The following is a 6,005-nucleotide window of genomic DNA, read 5'->3' on the forward strand; positions in this document are numbered from 1 at the left end:
AACGCTTTTCTGCACATCCTCAGAATATAAACAAACAATGAAGATAAACAGTTATTTTGTCTGTGTTTTGTAAATAGAATTTGTGTAAAATAAAGTTAAATGCACAATAATAACAATAATAATAATAAAACAGATTAAATATTTTTAAAAAGTCTTGTAATCTATTATTTGTTATTTTCCATGTGTTTTACTTCAAAATGAACAAAAACATCAATGAAAATGATCTCAAGGCAGAATTATTGTGCATTATTTGTTAATGGGATCATTTTAATGCAGAATCTTCTTTCGTATTTTAGTCAGTTTGAAACCACAAATGAGAGGATTCATGATGGGAGGAACGTTTCTACTGCAACCAAATTCAGTAGCGCTTGAGGTGAGCGTTCAGAGGCGAAGTGCATGTTTGCCAGGTGGAAAAGCACCGCCACAGAAAAAACGAGCAGGGAGATTAAATGTGGGACGCATGTTTGCATGAACTTTGCTCTGCTTTCTATAGATCTGCTGCAAGTTTTAATAAGATAGATGGAGGACCAAATGATGAAGATGCCGTGACACACGTAAATGATTATTGCTACATCTGCAGTGATGGTGTTTGCTGTAACTTGAGCTGGAAAACAAGCCAGAGCCGTGCCACAATGCTCCAGTCTGTGCAGTAAAGCCTGCTGACGGTTGAGCTGCACAGAGTCAGCCTGGAAGTTACAAAAATGCCTACAGCCACGATGCCGAACGGCATTAACCAGGAGGAACGGCTAACTCTGTGACCTTCTGCTTGGACATGACAGAGTGGTACAGGAGCAGTCGACATATAGCCAGGTAGCGGTCGTACGCCATGACAGCCAGGATGGACGGGTCACAGGTGAAGGAGTGAATCACCTGACCCTGAACCAGACAGCCTGAATATGATGCCATGTGAACAGGAGAGCGCAGGTCCCACAGAAGCTTACGGAAGAAACCCATCACTCCATAAAGTTGATTCATGCAAAAAGCACACAGCAGGATGGGTTCATGGAGGTTATTGTCCAAGATGATCAGAATGAGGCAAGCCTTCACCAGGGTTATTAGACAGTAACACAGGAAGCTGAGGAAGAAGAAGAGATGATGTGTAGGTCTTTGTTTCGTTCAGACCTGAGGAAAAACATACTGTTGAAGCATTATTCATCCTGATCAGCAATCGTCTCTCCTAGCAGCTCTCAGCAAGGCGACTGCTTGTTTAAAAGCCAACCTGACCAGCAGAACCAGCTGAGCCAATCAGGGATCCAAGCGGGACTCTACTGGTTTTGAATTTGCTGGGAAGAGCAGTGGTGCTTCTCCAGGCGGAACCGGAGGAGAACGGTTCAGGACGGGTTTTCCAACAATGGAAGAAACATTTTTGTTTGAAGAAACTAAATAGTAATAACAAGCCAGAACTGAAGTATAAGCTTTTATAAAACAGTTTATAAACTAGACAAACCTCCTGAAACAGATTTTAATAAAGCAACAAAACTGCTGAGAGGTACTGCTCCACATCTGGGATTAGCATGATTTCACAGCGCCCTCTAGAGGCCAGACGTTGAGTGGACATTTTATTAACAAGGTTCTCCAATGCATTAAACATTTAATCAATTAAATTAAGCAAAAATTAGAAAACGATCCATTTATATGTTTTTAAAATAATCAATTGTGCAAGATGGTTCTGCACATCCTGACTCGATCTGGGGACACGGAGAGTCTGAATCATGAAAGGAGTGAATCACCTGAGCTGGAACCAGACAGCCTGAATATGAGACCATGTGAACAGGAGAGAGCAGATCCCACAGAAACCTGGAGAAGAAACCTGTTGCTCCACGAATCCACTTATTGAAAAAACTCACATGGAGGTTAAATTAGAAAAACACTGAAATGACAACTTTTTATCATCCTGATGTAGAACCGGTTCTTTTCTGTTGGAGGTTCTGACCTCTTATTGGTTCTTTATCTGATTTAGATGCACACGTGATCTGCTTGGACTTCAGAACCTCCAATCAGTGTCCTTCTAGCCAGTTGTCCTCTGTGGTGGCCATTTCAGTAAAGTAGCATACATCTGTTAGTTATAAATTTCTTTTAGAATTCCTTATCATTCCTTTTATAATAAGTGAAGTTTGCAATTTAAATTTGTTAATTTTTAATTTTTTGGATAAATGATGTAGTTGTGAACTTTTTGGACACCTTAGTCATTAAGCTGATTAGTAGCACATAGGGAGGCGTGTGGAAGATGTTTGTTTGCCAAGGGTCAGGGGAGATGGGAGGATTTGGTTAAAAGACTTTTTGACCATTTTTAGACCTGATAATTTAATTTAAGGTTAATTTTTGTTAGATGAATGCTGATGCTGAGCTCACCCTTCCAATAGCAGCTCGCTTAAGGGCTAAGACTAGACGAAATAGAACTGTAATGTAGAGGTAAAGTAGGGCAGGGCCAACGTTAGCAGCTGTCATACGGTCCATCTGACATGTTGACTTTCATTTAGCTTGTTATGTGACAGGTTAGAGCACAGTCTCATGTTAGAGTTTTGTCATGAGAACATTGAGATACCTCACATACCGATGGCATCTAAAAATGAACATTTTTGTTTCAAAATAAAGAATAATTTTAATGACAGTTGAAACGTACAATCCTAGAAAAACCTCGTCCAATCAACGTGCACGTCCTGTTCTCACTGACTGGATAGAAATCCTTCCATCAAACTGTGTGTGTGTGTCCGTGTGTGTGCGTGCACACAGGAGCGTGTTGTGAACTGGTGTTGTGGTTTTGCACTGATGTAACCATCTTTACGCTGACAAAAATGTAACTAAGTAACTTTTACTTTGAGTACATTTTATTTACGATACTTTTGACTTTTACTTGAGTAAAAATTTAGGCAAGTACTTTTACTTGTACTTGAGTAAAAAATTATCAAAGTACTGGTACTCGTACTTAAGTAGGAAATTTTAGTACTCTTTCCACCTCTGCTGGTACATAATAACACCAATGCAATATTCAGTATGTGTTCAATATTTGTGCAATACCGGATTTACATGGTATGTCTGTGTCCCTTACAGCATGCTGCATAGTTCAGTAACCCAAGTTTTTCATTTTTATTTGTAGTTTTTAGTGGTCGAAGGTTACAATAATAGCTTACTGCCTATTTGTTTTTATTTCTCTTCAAAATATTCTGGTGAGTGCTGGTGCTGCTGTAACAAGTGCATTTCCCCACTGTGGGATCAATAAAGTCTCTTCTATTCTATTCTATTCTATTCTATTCTATTCTATTCTAACAATCGCTTTCTGCTATGATTAATAATGTATCTTCCTTCAGTGCATGTAACAATTCTGGGGTGGTTTTTCATTAAAAAAGATCATAAACAAGTTGACTCATGAGTCAAGTAGTTTTCATACCTCCAGATTTTAGCTAAAGTTAAGCTCAGCTTTCAGCAGATGAGTCCAACAGGTTCCAGCTGAGAGCTGTTTTTATGTTTTGGTAACAATGACCAGCACAAATCATCACTTTGGAAAAGTCACACCAGGTAATCTAGAAATCTGTTGGAGGACATGCAAGTGAAACGGGAAAAATGTAAATATTGTGTAAAAGTCCATCTATTTCAGTAATTCAACTCAGACTGAGAGACCAGGAGCGAGCCACCCCAATTATTTTGCCATGACATGTCGAGATGTGCAGCAAAACATGAAGTTACGCGTCACGCTGACGTCACTCAGAAGGTTAAAAAGTAAGTAAATAAATACATAAAATGAATAAATAATAAATTCAATCAAAATAGCCCCCACCCACCCACTACCTCTCTCCCATGCTTATTTCTCAGTGTGGTCTCAGGGAGCTGCTACAGAACTCCATCAGTCAGTCCATCACGGGGACACGGGGACAGTCTAAGATCTTCTAGTCGTGGGCTGGTGTAGAAACTCCCACACCCGTTTTTCACACAACAGGAGGTGTTTTAGAGCACTGCTCCCAGGTGGATGAATAGAATAGAACATTAATGTCAGTGGGGAAATTCATTTGCTAGAGCAGCACAAACACTTACAGAAAAGAAAAAGGAAAATTAATAAGATCAGAGGTAAACACACAAAGGCAGTAAGCTATTATAGTAACCTTCAACCACTAAAAACAACCAATAACAAAACTGGGTTTCCAGAACTATGCAGCAGGGACACAAACATACTACATCCGGTAATAAAATCATCTCTATGTTGTTTTTAACAGCAGCTGATTTATGTATCATGGTTTTAACTAGATTTTGGCTGTATGACTTTTTGTTTTATCTATTTTATTTTTGCTTTTATGTCTTCAATTTAATCTATGGTGCCTTAAGATTTATTGTGAAGCACTGTCAGTTTTTTAAATCCTGTACAAATAAATTGTAACACACGTGTCTCGTTCCATGCTGCACGTGGTGCTTGCGTCTGACTGGGCGCCATTAATGAGCAGTGAAAATGCAGACAGCGCCTCGCTGACCAGTGCGAGCCAGGGAGAGGAAATGTCAGAGATGGTTTTTACAACAGCGTGATGGAGATGTTAGGTGCATGGGTGTATTTTCTGGTTTTATTACAGTTGTTTCATTTTCTTTCAGAACCATTAGAATAATGTCAATATTTTAGGTGCAGTACCAGCAAACAGTCACAAGAGAGCGAGACTGTTCCAACAGACGGTTTACATTTACTTGTAACACCGTGGTTAAGACAACTGACTTCATCTGCCTGGTTTCATGTTCCTGATATTTTCTAATTAAAGTTGATCTGGTCAGTCTTGTTTTCTCTACTTCCTGGATTCAGCGCAAGAAACGATTTTCCGCTCCTTTTACGTAACGTAGAAGCAAGCCCTTGTTGCCATGGTGACCTGCCGCATGCTACGCTACTTTTACGTGCTTCATTGAGCTCGTATTTACAGGTAGGACTGACATTTCTAGTCTTTAGTGTTTAAAAGTGTTTCATTAGAACCTGCAGAAGCAGCTAAACGTTCTTTCTTTCCCAACTGGACCGGACCGGACCCTCTGGAGACAGAAACCCGACAAAAGACGGCCACAGCGTTGACGCATGTCTGATAGCATTTGTAGCAACAGTAGAAGATGTAGTCCCAGCAGACGTAAGGTAGCACGCGCACCATGCACGGAAGCGCAGGTGGCGCGATGACGTCACAAAGCCTTTATGACTGACGCTGGCAGCATGGACATATACATAAAGGTCTGCAGTCAGTGGTCAGTCAGTATCAGACTTGCTTTGAAGAAGGTGGTTGGACGGATTGTTGCTCTCAGAAAACTTGTTGGTTTTGTGTAAACAACATCTTTTAACAGCTTCCTTCAGAGAAATCTGGTGCATTTGGTGAATATTTATAGCTAAATTATTCACTGCTCGGAAATCCTAGAGTGCAAAATGGTCTTTGTTCTCTCAAACAGCCAACCAGCTTTCCAGTCAGGGCTAAGGTCCTCTGAGCTACAGTCGCTTCACAAACGACACAGATATGAACTTCTGGCTAGCTACAGAGGAACTGGCTTTGCAGAAACACAAAACCTGTGTCTGTCTGCATCAAAACCTGACAAGTCTCGTCAGATTCAGCCCTTTGAGGAACCAAGTGTCTTTTTCAAGACAGCCATGTCTGTGGACACCAGTGGAGGTTTAACATCCATCTCCAGCAAAAACTCCTCTGTTTTACGGGCTAATCGACAAGACCAAAGATATAAAACGCTGGCAAGGTACCGAGGAATTTCCTTAGTGGAGAAAAGACAGATGTCCTCTGTCCAACTCCAGGATACTCCTCGCATTCAGCTGTTGGGGAAAAGAAAGCGTTTGAGTGACGGAGGTCACGAGAACTCTGATTTCCCCAGCGCTGCTAAAAGGCCGCGGCTGTCAGAAGGCACACCTCAGCAGAAACGTCCCACTATGATCCGCCTCAAAGGTCGTAGGAAAGGGACGGCTCCAGGACCCAAAAGTGTCTCCGAACCCCCAAAAACTGCATCTACCATCAAGTCTGAGCAGCCTCGAACTCCGGTAATCTGGATTATTG

At 41.0% G+C, this 6,005-nt stretch overlaps 1 pseudogene; it reads right to left on the reverse strand.

The window, feature by feature from the left end:
• Positions 1-267: 267 nt before the first annotated feature.
• Positions 268-1,156, reverse strand: LOC107389363 (olfactory receptor 4B13-like; annotated as a pseudogene).
• Between the last annotated feature and the right edge of the window lie 4,849 nt (positions 1,157-6,005).

Source organism: Nothobranchius furzeri, chromosome 14 (genome assembly GCF_043380555.1).
Source record: "Nothobranchius furzeri strain GRZ-AD chromosome 14, NfurGRZ-RIMD1, whole genome shotgun sequence".
In the NCBI taxonomy this organism is placed as follows: Eukaryota; Metazoa; Chordata; class Actinopteri; order Cyprinodontiformes; family Nothobranchiidae; genus Nothobranchius; species Nothobranchius furzeri.